This window comes from Callithrix jacchus, chromosome 13 (assembly GCF_049354715.1).
Source record: "Callithrix jacchus isolate 240 chromosome 13, calJac240_pri, whole genome shotgun sequence".
Lineage (NCBI taxonomy): Eukaryota > Metazoa > Chordata > Mammalia > Primates > Cebidae > Callithrix > Callithrix jacchus.
Genome location: NC_133514.1, coordinates 57,303,449 through 57,328,816, shown reverse-complemented (window position 1 = coordinate 57,328,816; position 25,368 = coordinate 57,303,449). Strand labels below are relative to the sequence as shown.

At 39.5% G+C, this 25,368-nt stretch overlaps 1 long non-coding RNA gene across 1 annotated transcript in view; it reads left to right on the top strand.

Annotated features, from left to right (window-relative positions):
• The window catches only part of LOC128929455 (uncharacterized), a 36,817-nt gene extending 13,821 nt beyond the window's left edge, over positions 1-22,996 (top strand). Inside the window, exon 3 of the long non-coding RNA XR_008476011.2 lies at positions 19,374-22,996. This is a non-coding gene — a long non-coding RNA (uncharacterized LOC128929455). The remainder of the gene's footprint in view (positions 1-19,373) is intronic.
• Positions 22,997-25,368: the final 2,372 nt, after the last annotated feature.

The window sequence follows — 25,368 nt, the reverse complement described above, 5'->3', positions numbered from 1 at the left end:
TTGCATGTGAGATGGGTTTCCTGGATACAGCACACTGATGGGTTTTGGATTTTTATCCAATTTGCCAGTCTGTGTCTTTTGATTGGTGCATTTAGTCCATTTACATTTAGGGTTAATATTGTTATGTGTGAATTTGATACTGCCATTTTGATGCTAAGTGGCTGTTTTGCCTGTTAGTTGTTGTAGATTCTTCATTATGTTGATGCTCTTTAGCATTCAGTGTGATTTTGGAATGGCTGGTACTGGTTGATCCTTTCTATGTGTAGTGCCTCTTTTAGGAGCTCTTGTAAAGCAGGCCTGTTGGTGAGAAAATCTCTGAGTACTTGCTTGTTCGCAAAGGATTTTATTTTTCCTTCACTTCTGAAGCTCAGTTTGGCTGGATATGAAATTCTGGGTTGAAAGTTCTTTTCTTTAAGAATGTTGAATATTGGCCCCCACTCTCTTCTGGCTTGTAGAGTTTCTGCTGAGAGATCTGCTGTGAGTCTGATGGGTTTCCCTTTGTGGGTGACCCGACCTTTCTCTCTGGCTGCCCTTAGTATTCTCTCCTTTATTTCAACCCTGTTGAATCTAACGATTATGTGCCTTGGGGTTGCTCTTCTTGCGGAATATCTTTGTGGTGTTCTCTGTATTTCCTGCAATTGAGTGTTGGCCTGTCTTGCTAGGTGGGGGAAGTTTTTCTGGATGATGTCCTGAAGAGTATTTTCCAGCTTGGATTCATTCTCTTCGTCCCCTTCTGGTACACTTATCAAACGTAGGTTAGGTCTTTTCACATAGTCCCACATTTCTTGGAGACTTTGTTCATTTTTTTTTGTGCTTTTTTCTCTAATCTTGGTTTCTCCTTTTATCTCATTGAGTTGGTCTTCGACTTCAGATATTCTTTCTTCTGCTTGGTCGATTCGGCTATTGAAACTTGTGCATGCTTCGCGAAGTTCTCGTATTGTGTTTTTCAGCTCCTTTAATTCATTCATATTCCTCTCTAAGTTATCCATTCTTGTTATCATTTCCTCGAATCTTTTTTCAAATCTTTTTTCAAGGTTCTTAGTTTCTTTGCATTGATTTAATACATGATCTTTTAGCTCACAAAAGTTTCTCATTATCCATCTTCTGAAGTCTAATTTCCGTCATTTCGTCACAGTCATTCTCCGTCCAGCTTTGTTCCCTTGTTGGGGAGGAGTTTTGGTCCTTTCTAGGAGGCGAGGTGTTCTGGTTTCGGGAGTTTTCCTCCGTTTTGCGCTGGTTTCTTCCCATCTTTGTGGATTTGTCCGCTGGTAGTCTGCGTAGTTGCTGACTTTTCGATTGGGTCTCTGAGTGGACACCCAGAATGTTGATGATGAAGTATTTCTGTTGCTTGGTTCTTCTTCTACCAGTCTAGCCCCTTCGCTGTATGACTGCTGAGGTTCGCTCCAGACCCTGCTTGTCTGGGGTGCACCTCTAGCTGCTATGGCACAGCGAGGGATGCCTCCAGTTTCTTTTTCTGCTATCTTTGTCCCAGGATGATGCCTGCCTAATGTCAGTCTTTTGGATATAGAGGGGTCAGGGAGCTGCTTTGTCCTTTATAGGGGCTTAATTGCTGAGCTGTGAGCTCTGTTGTTCATTCAGGGCTGTTAGGCTGCTATGTTTGATTCTGCTGAAACAGAGCTCATTAAAAAAACCCTTTTTTTTTCTCAAATGCTCTGTGTTGAGGGGTTTGGGCTTTATTTTTGGATGTCCGTTGAGGTCCTGCCCAGCTAGGATGCAGACTAGCCACTGTTTGCCTGCCGAGGCTCTGCCCTGCTGTCCTGAGGCTCGCCCTGGCTCCGCTGTTCTGCTGTGTTCTCCGCCATACCCTGCGGCGGAGTCTCTCTGTTGTAGCGGGTTGCCTCGGCAACGGCTGGCTTCATCAGCAATGGGCGTGTATCTCGGGGTGGGTTGCCTCGGTAATGGTGGATGCCCCTCCCCCACAGAGCGTCTCGGGCCGTCTGCACTGGGCTTGTTTGAAATCGCGGTTTTGTTCGTCCCACTAGGCCACCCCTAATGCTCTGTCCCTGCAATCCCCTGGGCTGGCCTACTGTCCAAGTCTAGCTCAGTCTCAAGTCCAGTCCTCTCACGTCTCCGGTTGCCGGTTCAACAGGGCACCCGGACAAGCGCGCCTTGTGGGGAGCGCTGGGCAGGGCCGGCCGCCGCCACCCCGGCTGCCGGCTTCGCCAAGCAGAGGTTCTGCCTGGCGTCCCGCGTCTCCTCTTCACTTGGGAATTTCCCCGTTCCATGGGCAACAAAGATCAGTCTGCAAATGCAGCTCAGACTCACCACTCCGCAGACACAACGAGAGCTCCAATCCTGGGTTGTTCTCACAGCGCCATCTTCACCTGTGGTTTTAACTGCTCTAAAATATTGTCTCCACCAGCCATGATGGGCATGATTAATTCCATTGACCCTGAACTACAAAGTCAGGCACTGGTTTAAGTGGTAGATATGATATAGTATAAATGACTGTGTAAAATGTAATTCCTTTATAATGTAAGGGTTTGGGTTTGACTTAACACTTCTATTTCAGAGCTAACCATACTATATATAATTTGTAATAGGGGAGTTTTTTGTTGTTGTTGTTGTTGTTTTTATTGCATTTTAGGTTTTGGGGTACATGAGCAGAGCATGCAAGACAGTTGCGTAGGTACACACATGGCAGTGTGTTTTGCTTCCTTTCTCCCTTTCACCCACATTTGGCATTTCTCCCCAGGCTATCCCTCCCCTCCTCCCCCTCCCACTTGCCCTCCCCTTTTCCCCCCAATAGACCCCAGTGTTTAGTACTCCCCTCTCTGTGTCTACGTGTTCTCATTTTTCCTCACCCACCTATGAGTGAGAATATGCGGTGTTTCATTTTCTGTTCTTGTGTCAGTTTGCTGAGAATGATGTTCTCCAGATTCATCCATGTCCCTACAAATGACACAAACTCATCATTTCTGATTGCTGCATAATATTCCATGGTGTATATGTGCCACATTTTCCCAATCCAGTCTATCATCAATGGGCATTTGGGTTGATTCCAGGTCTTTGCTATTGTAAACAGTGCTGCAATGAACATTCGTGTACATGTGTCCTCATAGTAGAACGATTTATGGTCTTTTGGATATATATCCAGTAATGGGATTGCTGGGTCAAATGGAATTTCTATTTCTAAGGCCTTGAGGAATCACCACACTGTCTTCCACAATGGTTGGATTAATTTACACTCCCATCAACAGTGTAAAAGTGTTCCCTTTTCTCCACATCCTCTCCAGCATCTGTTGTCTCCAGATTTTTTCATGATCACCATTCTAACTGGCGTGAGATGGTATCTCAATGTGGTTTTGATTTGCATCTCTCTGATGACCAGTGACGATGAGCATTTTTTCATATGATTGTTGGCCTCATATATGTCTTCTTTTGTAAAGTGTCTGTTCATATCCTTTGCCCACTTTTTAATGGGCTTGTTTGTTTTTTTTTCCTGTAAATCTGTTTGAGTTCTTTGTAAATTCTGGATATCAGCCCTTTGTCAGATGGGTAAACTGCAAAAATGTTTTCCCATTCTGTTGGTTGCCAATTCACTCTAGTGACTGTTTCTTTTGCCATGCAGAAGCTGTGGAGTTTCATTAGGTCCCATTTGTCTATTTTGGCTTTTGTTGCCAATGCTTTTGGTGTTTTGTTCATGAAGTCCTTGCCTACTCCTATGTCCTGGATAGTTTTGCCTAGATTTCCTTCTAGGGTTTTTATGGTGCCAGGTCTTATGTTTAAGTCTTTAATCCATCTGGAGTTAATTTTAGTGTACGGTGTCAGGAAGGGGTCCAGTTTCTGCTTTCTGCACTTGGCTAGCCAGTTTTCCCAACACCATTTGTTAAACAGGAAGTCCTTTCCCCATTGCTTGTTTTTGTCGGGTTTATCAAAGATTGTATGGTTGTAGACATGTTGTGTTGCCTCCGGTGCCTCTGTTTTATTCCATTAATCTATATCTCTGTTTTGGTACCAGTACCATGCTGTTTTGATTACTGTAGCCTTGTAGTATAGTTTGAAATCCGGTAGTGTGATGCCCCCCGCTGTGTTCTTTTTGCTTAGAATTGACTTGGCTATGTGGGCTCTCTTTTGGTTCCATATGAAGTTCATGGTGGCTTTTTCCAGTTCTGTGAAGAAAGTCAATGGTAGCTTGATGGGGATAGCGTTGATTCTGTAAATTACTTTGGGCAGTATAGCCATTTTCATGAAATTAATTCTTCCTAACCATGAACATGGAATGTTTCTCCATCTGTTTGTGTCCTCTCTGATTTCGTTGAGCAGTGGTTTGTAGTTCTCCTTGAAGAGGTCTCTTACGTTCCTTGTGAGTTGTATTCCAAGGTATTTTATTCTTTTTGTAGCAATTGTGAATGGCAGTTCGCTCTTCCTTTGGGTTTCTTTAAGTCTGTTATTGGTGTAGACGAATGCTTGTGATTTTTGCACATTGATTTTATATTCTGAGACTTTGCTGAAGTTGCTTATCAGTTTCAGGAGTTTTTGGGCTGAGGCGATGGGGTCTTCTAGGTATATTATCATGTCATCTGCAAATAGAGACAATTTGGCTTCCACCTTTCCTATTTGAATACGCTTTATTTCTTTTTCTTGCCTGATTGCTCTGGCTAGAACTTCCAGTACTATATTGAATAGGAGTGGTGAAAGAGGGCATCCTTGTCTAGTGCCGGATTTCAAAGGGAATGCTTCCAGTTTTTGCCCATTCAGTATGATATTGGCTGTTGGTTTGTCATAAATAGCTCTTATTACTTTGAGATACGTTCTATCGATACCAAGTTTATTGAGGGTTTTTAGCATAAAGGGCTGTTGAATTTTTTCAAATGCCTTCTCTGCGTCATTTGAGATAATCATGTGGGTTTTGTTTTTGGTTCTGTTTATGTGGTGAATTACGTTGATATACTTGCATATGTTGAACCAGCCTTGCATCCCCGGGATGAATCCTACTTGATCATGATGAATAAGTTTTTTGATTTGCTGTTGCAATCGGCTTGCCAATATTTTATTCAAGATTTTTGCATCTACGTTCATCATGGATATTGGCCTGAAGTTTTCTTTTCTTGTAGGGTCTCTGCCGGGTTTTGGTATCACGATGATGTTGGTCTCAAAAAATGATTTGGGAAGGATTCCTTCTTTTTGGATTATTTGGAATAGTTTTAGAAGGAATGGTACCAGCTCCTCTTTGTGTGTCTGGTAGAATTCGGCTGTGAACCCGTCTGGACCTGGGCTTTTTTTGTGTGGTAGGCTCTTAATTGCTGCCTCAACTTCTGACCTTGTTATTAGTCTATTCATAGTTTCAGCTTCCTCCTGGTTTAGGCTTGGGAGGACACAGGAGTCCAGGAATTTATCCATTTCTTCCAGGTTTACTAGTTTATGTGCATAGAGTTGTTTGTAATATTCTCTGATGATGGTTTTAATTTCTCTGGAGTCTGTGGTGATTTCCCCTTTATCATTTTTTATTGCATCTATTTGGTTGTTCTCTCTTTTATTTTTAATCAATCTGGCTAGTGGTCTGTCTATTTTGTTGATCTTTTCAAAAAACCAGCTCTTGGATTCATTGATTTTTTGAAGGGTTTTTCGTGTCTCAATCTCCTTCAGTTCAGCTCTGATCTTAGTTATTTCTTGTCTTCTGCTGGGTTTTGAGTTTTTTTCATCTTGCTCCTCTAGCTCTTTAAATTTTGATGATAGGGTGTCAATTTTGGATCTCTCCATTCTCCTCATATGGGCACTTATTGCTATATACTTTCCTCTAGAGACTGCTTTAAATGTGTCCCAGAGATTCTGGCATGTTGTGTCTTCAATCTCATTGGTTTCGAAGAACTTCTTTATTTCTGCCTTCATTTCATTGTTTACCCAGTCAACATTCAAGAGCCAGTTGTTCAGTTTCCATGAAGCTGTGCGGTTCTGGGTTGGTTTCTGAATTCTGAGTTCTAACTTGATTGCACTATGGTCTGAGAGGCTGTTTGTTATGATTTCAGTTGTTTTGCATTTGCTGAGCAGTGCTTTACTTCCAATTATGTGGTCAATTTTAGAGTAGGTGTGATGTGGTGCTGAGAAGAATGTGTATTCTGTGGGTTTGGGGTGGAGAGTTCTGTAGATGTCTATCAGGTTTGCTTGCTCCAGGTCTGAGTTCAAGCCCTGGATATCCTTGTTGATTTTCTGTCTGGTTGATCTGTCTAGTATTGACAGTGGAGTGTTAAAGTCTCCCACTATTATTGTGTGGGAGTCTAAGTCTCTTTGTAAGTCATTAAGAACTTGCCTTATGTATCTGGGTGCTCCTGCATTGGGTCCATATATGTTTAGGATCATTAGCTCTTCTTGTTGTATCAATCGTTTTACCATTATGTAATGGCCTTCTTTGTCTCTTTTGATCTTTGTTGCTTTAAAGTCTATTTTATCAGAGATGAGAATTGCAACTTCTGCTTTTTTTTGCTCTCCATTTGCTTGGTAAATCTTCCTCCATCCCTTTATTTTGAACCTTTGTGTATCCTTGCGTGTGAGATGGGTTTCCTGGATACAGCACACTGATGGGTTTTGGATTTTTATCCAATTTGCCAGTCTATGTCTTTTGATTGGTGCATTTAGTCCATTTACATTTAGGGTTAATATTGTTATGTGTGAATTTGATACTGCCATTTTGATGCTAAGTGGCTGTTTTGCCTGTTAGTTGTTGTAGATTCTTCATTATGTTGATGCTCTTTAGCATTCAGTGTGATTTTGGAATGGCTGGTACTGGTTGTTCCTTTCTATGTGTAGTGCCTCTTTTAGGAGCTCTTGTAAAGCAGGCCTGTTGGTGAGAAAATCTCTGAGTACTTGCTTGTTCGCAAAGGATTTTATTTTTTCTTCACTTCTGAAGCTCAGTTTGGCTGGATATGAAATTCTGGGTTGAAAGTTCTTTTCTTTAAGAATGTTGAATATTGGCCCCCACTCTCTTCTGGCTTGTAGTGTTTCTGCTGAGAGATCTGCTGTGAGTCTGATGGGCTTCCCTTTGTGGGTGACCCAACCTTTCTCTCTGGCTGCCCTTAGTATTCTCTCCTTTATTTCAACCTTGTTGAATCTGACGATTATGTGCCTTGGGGTTGCTCTTCCTGCGGAATATCTTTGTGGTGTTCTCTGTATTTCCTGCGTTTGAGTGTTTGCCTGTCTTGCTAGGTGGGGGAAATTTTCCTGGATGGTGTCCTGAAGAGTATTTTCCAGCTTTAATTCATTCTCTTCGTCCCCTTCTGGTACACCTATCAAACGTAGGTTAGGTCTTTTCACATAGTCCCATATTTCTTGGAGACTTTGTTCATTCCTTTTTGTGCTTCTTTCTCTGATCTTGGTTCCTCATTTTATTTCATTGAGTTGATCTTCGATTTCAGATATTCTTTCTTCTGCTTGGTCAGTTCGGCTATTGAAACTTGTGCATGCTTCGCGAAGTTCTCGTATTGTGTTTTTCAGCTCCTTTAATTCATTCATATTCCTCCCTAAGTTATCCATTCTTGTCACCATTTCCTCAAATCTTTTTTTATATCTTTTTTCAAGTTCCTTAGTTTCTTTCCATTGATTTAATACATGTTCTTTTAGCTCACAAATGTTTCTCATTATCCACCTTCTCAAGTCTAATTTCGTCACTTCATCACAGTCATTCTCCATCCAGCTTTGTTCCCTTGCTGGTGAGGAGTTTTTGTCCTTTCTAGGAGGTGAGGTGTTCTGGTTTCGGGGGTTTTCCTTTTTTTTTGCACTGGTTTCTTCACATCTTTGTGGATTTATCCACCTGTTGTCTGTGTAGTTGCTGACTTTTCCATTGGGTCTCTGAGTTGACACCCAGATTGTTGGTGATGAAATATTTCTGTTACTTGGTTTTCCTTCTACCAGTCTAGCCCCTTCACTGTATGACTGCTGAGGTCCACTCCAGGCCCTGCTTGTCTGGGGTGCACCTATAGCAGCTGTGGAACAGTGAGGGATGCTACCAGTTTCTTTTTCTGCTCTCTTTGTCCCAGGATGATGCCTGCCAAATGTCAGTCTTTTGGATATAGAGGGGTCAGGGAGCTGCTTGAGGAGACAGTCTGTACTTTATAGGAGCTCAATTGCTGAGCTGTGAGCTCTGTTGTTCATTCAGGGCTGTTAGGCTGCTATGTTTGATTCTGCTGCAACAGACCTCATTAAAAAAACCCTTTTTTCTCAAATGCTCTGTCTTGCGGGGTTTGGGCTTTATTTTTGGATGTCTGTTGAGGTGTCTTGCCCAGCTAGGAGGCAGTCTAGTCACTGTTTGCCTGCCGAGGCTCCGCCCTGCTGTTGTGTGGTTCGCCCTGTTGCTGCAGGCTCTGCTCTTCTGCTGCGGTCTCTGCCACAGGCTACACCCTGCGGTGGAGTCTCTCTGTTGTAATGGGTTGCCTCGGCAATGGCAGGCTGCGTCAGCAGTTGGCGTGTATCTCAGTAGGGGCAGGTTGCCTCAGTAATGGTGGATGCTCCTTCCCCACAGAGTGTCTTAGGGACCATCTGCATGGGGAGCGTTTGGAATCGCTGTTTTGTCCGTCCCACTGCGCTACCCCAAACGCTGTGTCTCTGAAATTCCCTGGACTGGCCCACTGTCCAAGTCCCGTTCATTCTCAAGTTCAGCCCTCTCAAGTCTTAGGTTGCTGGTTCAACAGGGCACCCGGACAAGCACGCCCTGTGGAGAGCGCTGGGTAGGGCCGGCCGCCGCCACCCCAGCTGCCAGCTTCGCCAGGCAGTACCTCTGCCTGGCGTCCTACGTCTCCTTTATACTTGGGAATTTTCCCATTCTGTGGGCAACAAAGATCAGTCTGGAAATGCAGCTGTGACTCACCTCTCCGCAGATTCACCGAGAGCTTCAATCTTGGGTTGTTCTCACAATGCCATCTTGAGTCCTCCCTCTATTGCAGGAGTTTTTATATTTCATGGGCATGATTTATCTCATGGTACATCCAACTGCATGAAGTAAGGAAAACTTGTTATAATAGAATGCCATAGTGTGTATTAGCATGCCCATTGGAAAAGTTTCCCCAGAACTATAAATTTATAACTTCCATGCTTAATGGGGGTCAGGCTGAACACTGTAAAAAGCTGCCAGATAATTTGATGTATACTTCAAACATATGGACTCTGTTTCCAGAAAATGCATAAAACTCAAGTATACTCAGGTCCTCAAGGAGGGTGTAGTCAGAAGGCTTGTGGCCAAGAACCATGACATTAACGTAACCCATTAGAGACTTTTCCTTCTTTTATCACTCAGACTGTATCCATCAGATCGATGGTTGTAAAAGCAGTTTGCCACTAGCGGCAATCCATCACACGTTTTCACAGGTTTTTGATTTCTCATAAAATAAACAATAATTGTCATTGGGAACCTCTCTGCTGGAATATTTGACTAATGAGTCCTGTGTTCAGGCCTCAGGTTTTGCTGGGAGGGTGTCCAGAGTCTGTGTTTATGAGCTACATCCTAGCTCTCCATTTCCAGAAGAAATATTTTTATATTCCTCTCTACTTTTAAATTCTATATTTTTGTATCGTGTTTGAATTTCTTTGACATTTCTCTTACAGTGTGGTCACTTGAAAGCTAAAGAAACCCACCTGGACTTCTGGATAATGGCTCATATTTTAGTATTTTTCTTTCATTGATGTTCACATAATAATGACTTTGGTTCTCAGTTGGAGGCATAACTTTATCCCTCAGGAGATATATGGCAACGTCTGGAGACATTCTTGGTTGTCCCAAGTTGGGGTTCAGGTGTATGGCCAAGATCAGTAGGTAGAAGCCGGGGTTGTTGTTAAGTATCCCATGTGCCTAGGATGACCCACACAACAAAGAACTATCTGGTCCAAAACGTCAATGGTGTCGAGGTTGAGAAATTTGGGCTTAAGGAAAGCATTTTTGAAAACATTAAGATTCACTTACACTTAATTTTAGTCTGTCAACATGAAGATTTTCATCATGCTTTCATATTCTTATTAATTAAATGGTGTTTGTCTACTTTCTAATTAGCATTAAGTGACTTTTCCTATATTCCAGGGCTATAGAAACATTTTTAATGATCTATATAAAGAATAAAAAGACAATCCCTTTGGACCAAAAATCTTCAGTAAAATTTATCTGTGCCTCGGGGACATGAAGAAGCAGGACTCTGGGTATTCTCACTGTGAATATTCCATATGTCTAGCTCCTGGAAACCTAAAACAAGATTAGAAAATACCAAGAAAGACAGATTATTTGGAAGATATAGATGCCAAATTGCTCCTCAATCCAGTCTCAGAAGCCAGAGATGTCAGTGGGTGCTGCTGTTTTATTTCCTGTGAATCAGAGGACGATGAAAAACCAAATGAAAATATTGCCACAGTTGAGTTTGAAAAGAAGGCAATTTATGAGTGAGGTGTGGGTTTCAAATGAGATCTTCTCTGTTGACAGAGAGCCTTTGCTCCAAGCCAATACCTGAGCTTCTGCCAGTCCAACTAATTATAATGGAGGAAGGAGATGAGGGATTAGAAAAAGCAAAGCTGACAGATGGCAATTTGTGAAGAGCTGAATCAACATAAATTATATCTCATCAGTGAGCAGAGGAGAGAGAAGATGTTTTCCAGTGTTCGGCTAACCACTGAGACGGTGAGCATGCCAGAGGCACAGCAAGCAAACCACTGGGCACCTTCCAGAGCTGGAGAAATACCCTCTATTGGAGAGCCATAAGGATTGCTCTATTTGAAACAATGCAATAAATGAACATCTGGGATTTTGGAAGGTGTCAGTCATCGACTACAGAAAACCAAACAATATTGCTCATAACTAGATGTGATAATGCAGAAAGTATCCAAGACTCACCAGTTCAAAACCCACCTTTTTGATAGTGTATAAAGTAAGTGTAAATTCTTTTTCTGAGGTTGGAAAGAGTTCACTGAAATCACAAAATGTTCAAGTTACCAATTTCTTTCCTGTAGCCTTAAACTTTCCTTCTTTGAAATTAAAGAATTAAACATTAATGTTAACTTTTAAAACTTTCGTAACTACCAAGGGAAATAGAAAAGTCAGCTTGTCAGCCTCAATACATTATAATAATATGTAATATTGATATGGGTCTACTTAAAAATGACTTTAAGTCATGATAATTATAACTTTGGAGGTTAAATATAAAAGATCTCCAAATTCAAATGTAACAAGTATTAGGTACATGTGAAATAAAAATCTTTTAGCAAGATTTCTGTATGAAGATTTTTTATTGTATGAAAAAACTAAGTTTTCTCTAGTGAACAAACCAGAACCCAGTCAGAATAACTAGACCAGCAGATGGCACTAAAAGGAAAACTAACAGTCTCAGATTTCTCTAGGGCTTAAAATTTTAGAACAGGAAAATTCCAAAGTGAATATAAAATAGATTGAAATCTATATTTCCAATTATATATGTAAAGGCAAAGAAATTGATTTTGAAAAAAGCAGTATAAGACTTATATCTACTTTTCCCTTCTTTTTGAATGATAGGCTATGGTACAAATAAGTTTTATACATCTTAAAGATTGCCTCTAGTCAACAAATATTCTGTCTCAAGTTATCATTAAAACAATTATGTAGAGATATTATCATAAAGTTGTTCGACTGGGAAAAGCAGCAGGTGGTTAACTGCTTCTAAGAAACTAACAGCATCTCAGTGGGTGGCCTATTTCAAGGGACAGTTTGAGGTTCCTAAAGATTTTTGTGGCCCTCCTGTATGCTTCTAACATTAGAGGATTTTGTATAGGGCAAACACTTGTAAAGGCAGAAAACAGTATTTAATATTTAATGAAGTCATCCTCCACTGATGCTTTATGGCAGATGTGCTCGACTTAGTAGAATGCTGGAAAGAAAATGTAGAGACAAACACATTAAAAATTATCAGACATCCTCGTAGCCTCTCCCTGCAGGTGTCTCTGAAGGGTAATTACCTTCTGCACGAGATGGAAATAAAATGGGGAAAATGTTTTGGTACAAAAGTACAAGGAGTGATTTAATGATGGGCAGGAGTCAAGCTCCAGATGCAGTATTTTTTGATGTTGTTATTTCCAGTTTTTTTTTTCAAGATGAGTTCTACATTATATGCAGGACTTACAGAGGATAATAAGAGTCTTTAATAATTCATATCTGAGATGAGTGAAAATAGAAGGGTGCATCTTATTATGAGGATGTCAACTGAACTAATTCTAGCACACAGGAGATGCTACAAAACCGTCTTCATTCCCATGGAAAAGGCACATTCTTTTCTTTTCTGTCTTGAACATTTCTGATGTTGGAGGGACTAATATTCTTGGGCCCTCACCCCTTTGATTCCTAATGGTTTGCTCCCCTTTGGGGTTTAAACTTAAGATCTAGATGTAATTTTGCCAGCCAGCAAGAGGAGAAAAGGGAGAGGAGACAATAAGGAAATGAACTTGGGGAGCCGAAAGGCCACTTTTTCCTTCATGCTAAGTGCATATTTTGATGTGAACTGACAGAAAGACTTGCCGCAGGAAGCTGTGTTATCAGTGGCATCGGTACCACCTTGTTGAACAACTGAACAGTATATGCTGCTTCCTCAAGACCAAATTTTGTCATTTGAATCTGAAATGGCAGCTGTGTCAAAACAAATTTACATTATGGAGACCTAATTCCCATTTCTAAAATGCTGATCCAAAAATCTGTGTAACTCGGCAACAATCAATTGTATTTGTCAACCTCTTTGAATAACCGTTTATTAATTTCTCAACACTCCAAGACTGGATCCCACGTGGCTCCGTGGTACAGAAGCTATGTCTTCTGAATCAACAATAACTGTCATTGATTAGACTTCTGACATCTAACAATCAGGCAGACTAGATATTATGAAGAGTTGATTAGCTGAAGTACTGACAGATTCTGAATAGATTATAAGAAGCATGAGTTTTTCAAGCACTGCTGACATCATGAGCAAACACAGAGTTTTCAAGGCCAAAACAAGCAAACAAAAGCAATTGCAAACAAGAGAACATAACAGTGGGCTAAGACTGGACTTGAGCATAGCAAGAAGCTGGCTTTTTCCTGAGGGCAGATGCCCACAGCAGAAGTAGATTTGGACTTGGGACCCACCTCCAAAAATAAATAAAGTTGAAATGTTAGGGGTTCCTTGTAGGCACATTATCTGTGGAGGAAAACAACCCAAGAACTCAGAACTCTCATGGATTCTGTGGTCAGACGTAGTCAAACATACAATCATCATACACCTAAGAAAACAAACCAGCAGAGTGAGAGTTTGCAAAAGCAATTCATCAGTACAGAGTGTTCTACCTCCTGCATAAAGACTTCAGATGATTGGCATAATGAGATTTGGAATAGAAAAACTGTTACAATAAAATATCCATTTTTTTTAAATAAGCAGGAATGAAGGACTAGCAAAAATGCAGATGAAATAAAAAGTGTAATTACTGAAATGTTCTAGGCAGCATGTTATACATGTCATACTTTAAGTCGATTTAAAAGCAAGCCCTGCACCTCCTGAAGAGAAGGGAAAAAATAATAAACATCAAGATAAATCCAAGTTACTCAGAATGAAGCCAGGAGATAAGGATTTGATGAAAAACCATCATGTGGAGGACAGAATGAGAAGGCTGAAACATAAATTTCATCAGCATTTGAGAAGAAAAAGCACAGAACATGGAGGTGGCATAGAGGAGAAAGACAAATTGTGGGGATCACAGCAGAAATAATAGAAGCTAAAAGACTGGGTAATAATACCTTCAAAGTGCTAAGAAAAAAGTAACTGCCAACTCACTACTATATACCGGCTCAGCCTCCTGGGTTCAAGTGATTCTCTTGCCTCAGCCTCCCAAGTAGCTGGGATTACAGGCACAAGCCACCATGCATGGCACATTTTTGTATTTAAAGTAGAGACAGGATTTCACCATGTTGGCCAGGCTGATCTCAAACTCCTTACCTCAAGTGATCCACCCACCTCCGCCTCCCAAAGTGCTGGGGTTACACATGTGAGCCACTGTGCCCACCCTGAAAAAAGCTTTTCTATAGAAGGTTAAAATATTTAAATTGTGAGATTAAATAATGAGTTAAAATACTGATTTTTTTTAAATACTGTGTAAGTCGAGAGAGGGGTAATTGGATTTAATCTTCTAAGCCATGTTTATTGTTCAGAAGCAAGGTTAAAGTAAAGATGCAGGTAATATTTTGAGGGTAAATACTAAAAACACAGAGACAATGAATCACAAATCAGTGAAAGGAGAAAGAGAAAAATAAAAACGAAACAATTTAAAAAAAAATACAGAAAAAAAAAGCATGGAAAACAAAGGACAAATAGAAGGCACAAAACAAGAAGCTTGGGACAAGTCTAGGATTTCTATTTCTGGCTGTGTAAATGATATTCATTTATTTATTTTTATTTTTGAGACAGAGTCTTGCTCTGTTACCCAGGCTGGAGTGCAGTGAAACAATCTCGGCTCACTGCAACCTCCACCTCCCAGGCTCAAGTGATTCTCCTGCCTCAGCCTCCCCAGCAGCTGGGACTACAGGCGCCTGCCACCATGCCAAGCTAATTTTTGTATGTATAAATCATTTGATACCTGAGACGACCTTCTCAATACAAATAAGTAGAAGTTTGGATAAGACAAAAACATATTCTTTAAATGCACAGAATAGCAAATATGAGATGGTATAAGATTAATAAATTCACAGATTCCCCAAAGTTAAGTGAAAGCAGGAATCCAGAAAGACATGGAGACACCAAAGCCAGATTTTACCCTGAAAGTTTCTGTGGGACCCAGAGAACTTAGGCAGCACATTCACCTTTATCCTTTAGCCACTGGACAGGAGTTAAGCATAAGATCCCAAGGTCTGCTCAAGGTGGAGAAATCTAATAGAAGCCATCTATATAAATTTGTGATCTCACAGAGCTACACCCTTAGCCTCAAGGTGAGTGAGAGGCCCACAGTGAAACAGGTTGTCTTACCCTTGGTGCTGGATAAAGGGAGGAAATCTTCCCTGAGGATTTGCATTCATGAATTTGTCCTCATATAGGTTTTTGGACTAAGGTTATATTAGCAAAGTGTTCCAAAAAGACTTCAAACTGATAATTTACAACAGAGCAGTGTTCGCAGCATCCTAAAGCTGCAGACAAAAGCAAACGTTCTCTGGAAGAATGGAACCTCGACTCACACCTCAGAGAATTCCTGGTAACCCAGTTCTAAGAAAGGGAGCAGCTTTCAGCCAAAGGAACATGTGTGAATGAGGACAGAATCAACAGACAATAGAAAGAGATTATCTGGATTATAAGAGAACTTCACTACATTTAAGGAATTAAAGGAAAAGATTGAAATATGAACAGAAAACAGTCTGTTAAGAAGGCCTATGAAGATTTGAAAGAGAACTAAACAAACTTCTAGAACTGAAAGGTATAATAATCAAAAATTTAAAATTTGAACACATTAAAACAAATAACACTACTGAGAAAATCAGTGAATGAGCAAGAGAGATCAATCTATCCAGAATGTAGTACACAGAGGGAGATGAAAAAGACAAAATAAAGGTTGACACAGGAGAGTTGTGTGAGATTTGACATAGTCAACTGAGGTTTCAGAGGGAGGTAAGATCAAGCTGAGACAAAATTTGGGAAAGAATATCAGATCCAAGAAACCTATTGAACAGCAGAATACATAGTGTTTTCTTTTTTATATCTAGACATATAATAAAACTTCAGAATGCCAAAAAGAGAAGATTTTGGTGGCCAGAGAAAAAAGATGGACTAAGACCTAGGAAGAGCTGGCATTTAGATTAATGTCTGACTTCTCAAGGACAGCAATGGAAACCAGAAGACAGTGGAATAGTAGCTTTGGGGTGGTGAGAGCTGACAGTTGGGAATTCTATAATCAGAGTGGAATAGTAGCTTTGGGGTGGTGAGACCTGACAATTGGGAATTCTATAATCAGAGTGGAATAGTAGCTTTGGGGTGGTGAGAGCTGACAGTTGGGAATTCTATAATCAGAGTGGAATAGTAGCTTTGGGGTGGTGAGAACTGACAATTGGGAATTCTATAATCAGAGTGGAATAGTAGCTTTGGGGTGGTGAGAGCTGACAGTTGGGAATTCTATAATCAGAGTGGAATAGTAGCTTTGGGGTGGTGAGAGCTGACAATTTGGAATTCTATAATCAGAGTGGAACAGTAGCTTTGGGGTGGTGAGAGCTGACAATTTGGGATTCTATAATCAGAGTGGAACAGTAGCTTTGGGGTGGTGAGAGCTGACAATTGGGAATTCTATAATCAGAGTGGAACAGTAGCTTTGGGGTGGTGAGAGCTGACAATTTGGAATTCTATAATCAGAGTGGAACAGTAGCTTTGGGGTGGTGAGAGCTGACAATTTGGAATTCTATAATCAGAGTGGAACAGTAGCTTTGGGGTGGTGAGAGCTGACAATTTGGAATTCTATAATCAGAGTGGAACAGTAGCTTTGGGGTGGTGAGAGCTGACAATTTGGAATTCTATAATCAGAGAGCATTTTCTAAGAATGAAGGCAAAACAAGATAAATAGAAATTGATGATTTTCTGGGTTTGCTAGCCAAAAGCTTTGCTGAAAGGCATTCTTAAAAATGCATTAAGTGAATATTTTTAAATCCAACTATATACTACTTACACCCAAATCATAAGAACTCAAAGACTAAAACAAAATGAAAATTATTAACAAAAAAGAAAATATTAATCAAGTATGATTAATGTTTTCTCTAATCAAATATGATTAATTTAATTTGTTTAAAGAGACTGGGCATAGCTAGTTGATATCCGATTTTTTTAAAAAAGTTGTTTTAAAGGGGAAAAAAAGCATTACTACTGGTGGAGTTTCACTTCAGAATGATAGAAGGTTCAATTCATCAGGAAGATACAAAGTTCTAAAATTTCACTGAAAAGCATAATTAAATTTTCAGAAAATAGAACTGCAAGAGGAGCAAACAAACACATAGTTGAGTATTTTATTTAACACACCTCTCTCAGAAATTAATAGTTCAAGCAGACAAAACATGAATCATGATATAGAAGATTTCACAGCACAATTTGCAAGTTTAGATACATGCAGCATTGTGCACAACAGCTAATGAATGCACATTCTCCCGAGTAGGTAGGGACATTTTCAAGAGCTGATAACCTGTGAGGTCATAAAGCTATCCTCAACAGAAACAAAAGACTGACACCACGGAAACAATGCTCTCTGGCCAAAATGATTAGTTAAGAATTAGTTAAGGCTAAGAATTAGTTAAAACAAAACTAAAAATAAATTTCATATATTTGGGAATTTTGAAAAACACTAAATAATTCACGGGTCAAAGCAGAAGCAAAAATACTATGTCAAAACTTGTGAAATGCTATGGCAGTTGTAGAGAAATTTAATGATTGTTAATGTTTTCATTTAAAAGAAAAAGGGTCAAAAAGGTCAGTGGGTGTTAATCATCCTACATAAGAAACTGGAAAAAATGCCAGCAAATTAACTCCAAAGGAAGTAGAATGAAGGAAGTCAATAATAAAGAAAAAAGCCGCAAGTAATCCAACAGAAAATAAACATAAATGAGAGAATAAAGGACAGGAGTTGGTTGTTTAGAAAAGATGACTAAAACAGACAAGATTCTGAAAAGGTTAAGGAGAAGAAGAGAGAAGACAAGAAATATTAGGATAAAAATACTTAACTATCAACACATCAGAAATGTAATAGGTAAAAATGTACTATAGCCAAATTTAAGCCTATTAATTTCACAATTAAGACATACTGAGATAATTTTAAAAATACAACTTTCCACACGAATTCTAGAAGAAGTAGGAAATTTGTATATTTTTATAATTATTAACAAAATTGGATCCATTAACAGAAACACTCAAAAAAATCTTCAGGCCTATTGGTCTTTACAGAAAAATTCAAGGAACAATTAATTCCAAGATTACACAAACTCTTCCAGAGACTAATGGCCAGTGTAGTCTTAATATCAAAACCAAACAAGAAAGTGGGTAAAAACAAAACCAAAACTAATTCTAAATAAAATATCAGCAAACCGAATCAAGCAGTGCCCTTAAAAAATAGATAATATATTAGCACCTAAGAGTGTTTGTCTCAGGAATCAAAGGATTGGTTTAACATCAGGAAAACAATTCACTGAAATCACTGAATTAACAGTTTAAATGAAGAAAATCATATCACTGTCTCAATAGACGAAGAAAAAGCAGTCAGTGAAAACTCCCTTTTCATGATGAAAAGTTCTGTGTTTCATAATCTGATAGAGGATATTTTTTAAAAAGGAAAAACCCTATAGCAAGCATTATTCTTAATAATGCCATATTGAAAAGATTCCTTTTGCAGCCAATAACAAGACAAAGATACCCTCTATTATATGTTTTACATTATATAGGAAAGTCCAGTGAATATAATAAGGTGAGCAAGAAAAAAAAAAAAGAATATGTTTGGAAATGAAAATAGAAAGCTCATTATTTATAGATGATAGCATTGAAAATTCAAATAATCTACAGAAGTGGTTGAAATTAATAAAAGCATAGGAAGGTTTCTGAATGTAAACTTAATATATGAAAGTTAATAGTATTTCTACATACAAGCCACAATGCGTTCAAAAATAAAACTATAAAATATATCATTTGTAAGAGTAAGATTAAATTACTTTGCATTAGTGTAATAAAATATATGTAAGTAGTACATGGAGAAAAGTATAAAACTTTTTACTGGAAAATGCTAAAGATAGCCTATGTAAATGAAGAGGGTTTTTTTTTTCCTAATCAGGATGAGTTATTCAATATATGGTTTTAGAGATCATATCAAGTTAAAAAGCTTCTGCACAGCAAAGGAAACAAGCGGCAAAGTGAAGAGACAACCCACAGAATAGGAGAAAATAGTTGCCAACTACTCACCTGCCAAGGGATTAATAACCAAAATATGTAAGGAGCTCAAGCAGCTCTACATTAAAAAAGTCTAATAATTCAATTTTAAAATGGGCAAAAGGTTTCAATAGGCATTTCTCAAAATAATACATACAAATGGCAAGAAAACATACCAAAAAGTGCACAACATCACTAATGGATCATCAGAGAAATGCAAAATTAAAACTACAATGAGATATCATCTCACCCTGGTTAAAATGACATATAGTCAAAAGACAGGAAATAACAATTGCTGGCAGGATGTGGAGAAAAGGGGGATTCTTTTCACTGTTGGTAGAAATGTAAATTAGTACGACCACTGTGGAGAACAGTTTGGAGGTTCCTCAAAAAACTAAAAATAGAGCCACCATGTGATCCAGCAGTCTCCCTGCTTGATATATATATATATATATATATACCCAAAAGAAAGGAAATCAGTATATCAAAGAGGTATCCACACTCTCTTGTTTGTTACAGCACTGTTCGCAGCAGCCAAGATTTGGAAGCAACCTAAGTGTGCATCAACAGATGAATGGATAAAGAAAATGTGGTACATATACACAATGGAATACTATTCAGCCATAGAAAAGAATGAGGTCCTGTCCTTTGCAACAACGTGAGTATAACTGGAGGTCATCATAGTTAAGTGAAGTAAGCCAGGCACAGAAAGATAAACATCAAATTTCTCACTTATTTATGAAACCTAAAAATTAAAATAATAGAACTCATGGAGATAGATAGTAGAAGGATGGTTACCAGAGACTGGGAAGGGTAGTAGGATACTAGGGGGAGGTAAGGATGGTTAATGGTACAAAAACAAGCAGGAAAAAAAATGAAAAGATCTAGTGTTTGATAGCACAACAGGGTGACTGCAGTCAAAATAATTTAAATGTACATTTTTAAATAATTAAAAGAATATACTTTGAAGTATTAGATTCTAGATAAGGCCTGGGGACATGTGGGTTAGCCATGCCCCTAGCTATGTTGGAAAGAGTCAGACCTTATCTGCACTTTTGTCTGATGTGCTGGGTTCCACACAATCCGTTACTAACCAGGTTTTTCACCAAAAGTAAAAGCTGCTAAGAGTTAACATGGTAACATATATCCAAGACTACTAAAGAAACTGTTCTACATGCAAGGCATGCAAGGAAAGCAGAATATACTTTTAGTAAAAGATTATAAGAAGGCAAAGGAATGTGGATTGCTTGCTTAAGTTTAGAGGGCTAAAAGATTGTTTTAAGTGAGGTAGAAAATATCTAAATGTTTGAACAAGTTGTGGAAGGTTTATAAAAAATTAATTGTAAAAGACATTCTGTGTGTGAACGTATTTGCTAAACTTAAAGGGGTATTCAGTTTTTCTGTAAATTGAATATTAAAATTAAGGTTTTTCTTAGAGCACTGATCGGCTCTAATGAAAATTGTAACGGGTTACGAAAGGTTTATGAGAATCTTATGGTTAAACTGATTAAGATTGGATAGATTTGTCTATAAGGTTTTTTTTTGTTGTTTTTTGTTTTTTTTGAGACAGAGTTTTGCTCTTGTTACCCAGGCTGGAGTGCAATGGCGCAATCTCGGCTCACTGCAACCTCCACCTCCTGGGTTCAGGCAATTCTCCTGCCTCAGCCTCCTGAGTAGCTGGGATTACAGGCACGCGCCACCGTGCCCAGCTAATTTTTTTGTATTTTTAGTAGAGACGGGGTTTCACCATGTTGACCAGGATGGTCTCGATCTCTCGTGATCCACCCGCCTCGGCCTCCCAAAGTGCTGGGATTATAGGCTTGAGTGTCTATAAGGTTTTATTAAGAATTGGGGTTGATGTTAATAGTACACTAATGCAAAGCGTGAAATTTGGCTTATTTATTATAAAGATCACACAGAAAGTATTGTCAAATATGAAATGGTGTTTGGCTTTCTTTGAGCTGTATTTGTATAAATATGTTACTGGTATATGTTCAAAAATAGTGGGAAAGTCCTATAATTCTGATGATTTAGTGCATGTGATCATTAATAATTGTTACACAAAATCATTGTATGTCACAAAGGTAAAAAAGAAGAGAAAAAGAAAACAGTGTAGCATTGCCTGGTAAATAGAGCACATGTCTACCCTCGGGTCTGCAATTTCACTTCTCGAAAATCCTGCACATATGCGCTGGAAGACATTTTCATGGGAGTATTGACCATGCCGGCAAAAATGAATAGATATATGTGTGTGTGTGTGTGTGTGTGTGTGTGTGTGTGTGTGTGTGTGTGTATGCTACCAGAGGTAATCCAGATGTCTAATGTAACACAACAGATAGACACATTTTGAGATTGTCACAAAATGAACTATACACTGAAGAAGTTGAATGAACTATAGCTTTACACAATAACATGCACGATCTGAAACCATAAGGGAGAGTGCAAAAGGCAAATTCATGGAGGAGTCAATTCAGTGGGATTGCATTTTTGTAAATTCAAAAAACTAACACTAAACAATACATTGAAGAAGAATACCTGTGTAGGTGGTAAAATGAAAAAGAGAAGCAAGTTAATGAATAAAACTCTCTTGTTATACTGAGATTGTCAGGTTGGATGTTTTAAAAATCCAGTTATATGGTATTTACAAGAGCCACATATAAAACAGGAAGGCATTAAAAAAAAGCTGAAAATAAAGGGATGAATACAGACACAGACAAATAGTAGACATTGTCCAATTCACATTCTCTGCTTAGCTTGGTACTAAATATCCAATTCATTTCATTTTCTCTACCTTAAAAATGTAGATAATGTTCTCATTGTTATGGATAAGGAGACCTAGATTAAAGCGATTAAGTAACCTACCCATAGTTTCCAAACTGGTCCCTAATAGAAGTGCTATTCACACCTAATTCTCTTTCCACAGTACCAAGTTGCTCCTCCTCAGACACAGCTGACCCTATCTCAGCATTCTTGGAAGGTTGAGGGAGAGTAACAGAGGGACAAAATTTTATCTGAAAATGTTGGGCTGTATGGTTGTCACACCTATTGACACAAGTAGGGATGGACGTAAAAGCACAAATAATTAAAAAGGCCTTTTTGACAGGAAAGGGTGGCTCCTACAGCCAAGGTGAGTCTGTGGCCCAAAAAGACAGCAGTAGGAGAACAAAGTATTGGTGCACAGGGGGCAGACATAGAAATGGGACTCCAGCTTCTTTTCCTACAGCAGCAGTGCTCTAAGTTTTTGATATTAGAAGTCTTTTACACTCTTAAAGATTACTTAGACCCTAAAACACATTTGTTTACATGTATGTCAAATAGTGTAGTCCAATAAAGTATATACTAGTATATTCTACGCTATGTTAGAAATTACAGCTGATACTTTTAAAACATGAGAATACACAACACACATTCCATTAACCTTCAGCTAAGATGCTGAGAGTGTAATATCTCATTTTTTTGAGAAATTTTGGTAAGAGATGTAAGAACATTAAAATTAATGCCTTTTTCCGTGAATCCATCCAAGAGTCTAGCATAAGGAATAATGAAACAGTTCCTGTGGGTGTGTGTGTGTGTGTGTGAAAGAGAGAGAGAAGACAATTCTCAAAGGAAGCAACAAATATGACAACAGTAAGTGATAGATTGAATGTACCTGGTAATATAGAGTAAAATGCTTATGTTGCATTCTGGTTCCACCACTTAGGAAAATTAACATCGATGTCCTCATCTGTAAAATGGGAATAATTACAATACCTGCTTCATTCATATGGGTGATGTGCATATACAATGAGATTATCCATACCAAATACTTAGCACAGTTCCTGGCATGTAATAAGTGCCCAATAAATGTTAAATATTTTTACTACCATTGCATGTTAAATAGCATTCAGTTATGCAAGCAATTAGAATGTTACAGAATTAAAATTATTTACATGAAAACACATTCACAGTTATTAAGTAAAATGTTAACAAGACAGCATATACGACCTTTTATTTTTGTAAAGAACAAAATTTATCAAAAATTCTGCAAAAATATACATATGTTTTCTAACAGTGAGGATTACAGGTTACTTGTATCTTTTTTCTTTTTTGTATATTTTTCTTCTCTGGAGGTAACTTGTGTAATAAAGTGTTTTTCTTAGGAACTGCACGTTATCATTGCTGACACAAGAGGGCGCAGTAGGACTCTTGTGAGGTTTTTTTCTGGAGCAAAAGCCGACGGTGTAACCCTCTGTGAGCTGTCCAAGGTCTGAAGAAGGCAAAGCATTAATCCAGAACACAGAATGAAAGAATAGTTGTTTTCCACCCCCAAACAAAGTAACAAGCAAATATGTGCACTTTAGGATCTACTGAAGTCAGGATCCCCTCCCAAATCATTTTTATCAGATTCTCTGGAGATGGGTCCAGACATAAGCATTAAAATTTATTTTTAAAATCCCAGTCTATTCTAATGTGCAGCCAGGGTTTAGAATCCCTGATGCATAAAGGAACTGAAAGCCACCTGACCACAGGCACCATGTATAACTGGCAGGGGTCAGGCTTGTCTCTTTCATTCCCTCAAAGATCGGGTTGAACTGCCGGCGACTCTCCATGTGCCTCCTGCTCCATACTCACATTAGTGAACCTCCTTCCCCGCTCTGTAGACTTCTCTGGCAAAGACACTGACTGCCCTGCCTCCTCCACGCAACCCTGAAGCACAGAGCAGGGCTAGAGCAGAGGGGCTTGAGGTTACAGTCCATTGTGGTTCATTTAGCTGTTCTTCAAAATGAGTGCCCCACAACTCAGAGGCCTCCTTATTCCATACCGCAGTCTCCCCCATGCTGGAGGACGCTCAGTGTTGATGATGAAGCACCACACCCCAAGATTCCCTGCAGCCAGCTCTCAACAAGGTCTGCTTATGTGGGACAGGAGGTTGGGGTGGAGGGAGTTCTGCACCTGATTTCTTATGCTGCACGACTGGGGGCTGGAGTAGAGAACTAGAGCTTCTCAGGAAGCAGAGAGGAGAGGAGAGAGCTTTGCCAGCCCCTGCAGGACTGGGAATCCTCTGCCCAACGAGAGTCAGATGTCTCTGCTCCTCTTCACTCCCAATGTCCTTCAGGCCACATTCGGGCGGGTCCTTGGCATCTTGCCAGGTTTACAGCTCACCCGGGTGTGAGTGACTGCAAAAGATTATCCTCATGGACAGCTCAAATGTCCTGAGGAATGTGATCCCCTCATTCTCCGAGTGTTTTGGGGTGGAATCACAATCTCTTTGGGAGTTTTCAAAGGACCGAATGTGGAATGCAAGAAGGATACAACCACAAAATGACTTAACAGGGATTTCCATTCTGTACTGCGATGCTTTTCTATTCTCTTCTCTTCCCCTAAACACATCCCGGTTACTACTGACTAAGACAAAGAGGAAGAAGTGAAAGCAAGACGCAGTGGTAGTTAGAATTAGTGAAGAGAGATTTTCCCAGAAATCCCCGCACAATGTGACTGGTTGCATCAATGGAGAAAAAGGAGGCAATTACTTCAGATGATGCACTCTTGGGGGCCACTTCCATTGAGCCTATTAGAAATATATGATGACCCACCACTTGAGAAACAATGGGGAAAGTAAGCTCTATGCATACCCAAATTATATTTTAATAGAACTGTTTTGGTTATCTTTTGCTGTGTAGCACAACGGCCCACATTTTGTTGGATTAAGGTAGTCATGTATTCTTTCTCACCATGCTGCAGGCTGGCTGGGGGGGGGGGGTCAGTCTGCTAACCTTCTGGGTGCATCTGGACAAACAGGTCTTTCAGTCTTTTGGACTTTCATCTTGGGCTTCTTTCTGATATGACAGTCTCAGGGCAGCATCCCCAGGGGGCAAAAGCAGAAAGTAAAAGGCATTTGAACATGACACTCACTGCATTCTAGTAGTCAGGGCAAGTCACAGGCAAGAATAGATTTCATTCCTGATAAAGGAAGCTGAAAACCATTTGTGGTTATCTTTAACACATCACAGCATTTCTCATCCTGAATACCAACTGACATTTTGGGCCAAATAATTCTTTGTTGGGTGGAGGGGAGAGGGCTGTCCTGTGTATTATGGTGTATTTAACAGTATCCTGGCCTCTACCAATTAGACACCAGAAGCAAGAGCAAGTGCATGCATGCACACACACACACACTCACAGTTGTGACAACCAAAAATATCTCCAGACATTGCCAAGTGTTCCCTGGGGAACCAAAAATCACCCCTCATTGAGAACCACTGATGTACAGTAAGTGTGGGTTTATTTTAGGTGGGAACTCTGGTACTTGGTATCAACACCCGCCTTTTCAGATCAACACTGACTCAAATCTGCTTGGATAAATTTATAACCTTACGTGGACTAACTTACTTGGCTGGAATAATAAGTTCACATGCCGACTTGCGGGTGGACTCCATACTTCTCTGCTGAGGAATAAGAAGTCAGTCCCCCATCACTGAATGTGGACACTCATGGGCCTTGGGAAGCAGTCAACTTTTCTTGTTTTGTTTCCCAC